The sequence below is a fragment of the Nannospalax galili genome, unplaced genomic scaffold, assembly GCF_000622305.1.
Source record: "Nannospalax galili isolate Female #2095 unplaced genomic scaffold, S.galili_v1.0 scaffold924, whole genome shotgun sequence".
Taxonomy (NCBI): domain Eukaryota; kingdom Metazoa; phylum Chordata; class Mammalia; order Rodentia; family Spalacidae; genus Nannospalax; species Nannospalax galili.
Window position 1 is genome coordinate 672060 of NW_008350467.1, and position 3501 is coordinate 675560.

The 3501-nt window shown below is 47.2% G+C and overlaps 1 long non-coding RNA gene across 1 annotated transcript in view; it reads left to right on the top strand.

Moving 5' to 3' along the window:
• The window catches only part of LOC103745771, a 37846-nt gene continuing 34345 nt past the window's right edge, over window positions 1-3501 (top strand). Inside the window, exon 1 of the long non-coding RNA XR_001872803.2 lies at window positions 1-184. This is a non-coding gene — a long non-coding RNA (uncharacterized LOC103745771). The remainder of the gene's footprint in view (window positions 185-3501) is intronic.

Here is a 3501-nt window from a genome sequence, read left to right on the forward strand (position 1 = left end):
TTAAAGCGGTAAAGGCCCACGTGTGCCCTCGGCTCGGCGGAGCTCCCGGCGCTGCCCCTGCCGCTTTAAGTAGACGAAAAGCCAGGCGCGACTCGGCCCGCGGCGGTTGAGCTGGTCCGCGGATGGCGGGAGCTGTGGGCTCGTCAGGCTGAAGGCGTTTTTTCCGCTGACGCTGCTTACTCTGGTAAGTGAACATCACCCCGCGCCTGAGGAACCCCGAGCGCTGGCCGCCGAGGGGCTCTGACGTGCGCAGGGCAAACATCACTAATTAAATGTGAGACACCTTCCAGGGAAAACTGCGCACACCCGACCCTGGCTGTGAGCTGTTGCCCTTGGAGCCCGTTTCCAAACGGGGCTTAGACTTTACAGTCGGATGCCAGATGCTACAAGCTAGATGAGGCTGCATGCTAGAGTCGGATGCTTGATGACTCTAGATGATAGTAGATGCTGAATGATGCTACAAACTAGATGATGCTCGATGCTAGACGAGGGTGGAAGGGACGTGGGTGAAGCATGGGACAGAAGCTGAGGCTTGTGCGGCAGGAGCTGCAAGCATCCTGTGCGCAAGGAGGGAAAGGAAGCCCCAGGGCGGAGTCAAGTGCTGACCCGCCTAGTTTAGGCGGGTTTGGTGCTTAGGGAAAGAAGAGAAGAGACTAAAGAATAGAAGAGATGCCAGTAACTGGTCATTGAAATTCCTGCAAGCCATGATCTTCAAACTCCAGGAGATCTGCTCCAGAAACTACTGTGAACGATTCTCATCAGGTAGAATTGGTCATAATTCTTTAAGAAGCCTTCATTTTTATAGCGTGTTTCATGATCGCATAGAAATTGTTGGGGAACCCTGCTGTTAGGGTTGCAGTTTCTCCATGTCCGGATAGCCGCGAGCAGCTCCGCGCCTGATGGAAAGACTCCCCTTTTCAGCAGGGAGCCTCCTGCTCTCTTCCTGGCTCACCTTGAAGTGCCCACCACAGATGCCTTATCTAAAACATGACCTGTGGAATAGAAACTACCAGGTTTTTTCTATGTGATAATCAGGCACTGTCTGACAGCATAGAAGCCCACCGCCACATGTAAATAAAGCATAGTAGGAGCACCTATCAGCTGAGGCTTTTGCTATTGCCTCCACACTATAAATCTTCTAGTTTTTCCCCTAATAATTGGAGCTCTATCACTGAATCTGACTGAGCTGTATCACTGAATCTGACTGAGCTGTATCCTGTGTTTCACTGCACCTGGAACCAGCCTGTGAGCAGTCTTCCCAGAGGAGCTGTCCCCCGTCAGCACTCACTAGCGCAGCTTCTGCGTTTGCCTTTCCTGTGCTCCCCGCCCTCGTGGCTCGGTGGCCAATGACCCACGGGCACAGGGGAAGCATCCCGCAGCTAGCCTGAGCCTCCCGCAGCTTGGCGCAGAGCCCCCTGCAGCTTGGCGCAGCCCGCCTGCAGCCCACAGAGCCTGCCGGGCAGCCTGCAGCTGGCGCAGAGCCTGCACTCGCCACCGTCACAGACCCACCACCTGCAGAGCCTGCACCCGGGAGCTGCAGAGGGAGAGAGGCAGAGAGACCCACCCACCCTGCATAATTGAAAAGATACACTTAATAGTTAAGCTCTGAGGACAACAGGTAAACCTACTTTTAAAATGTCAAAATACTTCATTGTCAAGTGAAACAAAGGCTATGTTACAAGTGCCACTGAGTGTGCTGACATTTTATTTCCCAAATTTGAAATAAATCTCCTGAACTGAAGGATAATCAGTCAACTTTCATTTGACCTTCCTACACCTCACACTGAAGAACCATCAGCATCAGCTCATGTTATGGAATACCTCATGCCTAGCTTTGACTCAAAAAGAAGGAGGGCTCCTAAAAGCCAAGATTGCGCACTGTGGCATGCACACACACACATGTGTACACACACAAAAAGATAGAAGCTAAGATCCACGTATGAGAGAGAACGTGATGTTTGTTTTTCTGGACCTGGGTCACCTCACTTAATATATATTCCAGTTATATTTTCCTGCATATTACATGATTTCATTTTTCTTTATGGCTGAATAAAATTCCATTGTGTATGTGTAACACATTTTCATTATCCATTCTTTGGTTGATGGCTGAATCTATTTCCTTGCTATTGTGAACAGAACAGCAATAAAGCAAGTATTTTTGGAATAGGATACAGAGTGCTTTGAGTTATGTGCCCAGGAGTATAGTAGGGTCATATGGTAGATCTATTTTCAGCTTTTGAGAAACCTCAACACTGATTTCCATAGTGGCTGCACCAGTTTACACCCCCAAAAGTCAATTCATGATCCTCATTTCTCATACCCTCTCCAGCACTTTTTATCATTTATTTTCTTTCTTGTTTGTTTTTGTTGTTTTGATACAGGGTCTCCCTGCAGTCCTAACTGGCCTGGAACTCACCATATAAACCAGGCTAAACTTGAACTTACAGAGCCCTGCCTGCCTCTGCCTCCTGAGTGCTGGGGTTAAAGGCATACTCCACCATGCCAGGCTAGTTTTATTTTTTTTATATTGACATCTTACTGATACTGAATTTGTAATCAGCAAAATCATCCATTAAAGAAACAGAAAAATCTTTTTGTAAAAAATGCAGTGAAAGCTACTAGTTAATAGTAGAAACTATTTGAGATCCTGGACTTAATTTTTTTCTAAAAGATAAACATAAAACTTTCCTTGTCTAAACACTGGCCTAGGTGCCAGAGACAAAGAAGAAAACAAAGACAATGTGCTGGATGCTTTAGTGTCAACTTGACACACCTGGGTTGAGGGAGCCTCAATTGGGGAATTGCCTCTATTGGACTGGCCTGTGGCCATGTCCGAAGGCCATCTTCTTGATGAGTGATGTGGGAGGGCCCAGCCCACTGTGGGTGGTGCCACCCCTGGACAGGTGGGCCTGTGTTGCATAAGAAAGCAGGCTGAGCAGGGACCAGGGGAGCAAGCCAGTAAACAGCAAGGGTCAAAATCTTCATGTTTGAGGGAAAAAGTGGTCAATGTGGTCAGTGTCATAAGCAGGACTGACAGGACACAAGATCAGAGAAGCACCCAGAGCTGAGATGCCATAGGCCTGCATGCAATGCCCCTAGGAGGCTGGAAGAGGGTGTCAGATCCCCAGGAACTGGAGTTACAGATGGTTATTAGGCCCCCATGTGAGTGCCAGGAACCAAATCCAGGTCCTCTGCAAGTACAGCCAGTGCTCTTAACCACTGAGTCGTCTCTCCAGGCCCTCATTTGTTTTCTTTTTATAAAAATATTTTAAACTTTACTATTCTTTCCGTAGAACAGGGAAAAAGATAAAATATAAATCAGAATTAAACAATGTCAGGTCAGTTAATGACAATAGTTATGATGTAAAATAAAGCAAAAAAAAATGACAGTGTGTGATAGGGCAGGTATCTATTAGAAGGAATGACAGGAAAAGCTCCTTTGAAAAATAAAATTAGTGCAGAAGCCTAAAAATTAAGGGGGAAATCGTGTAATATTTAGGG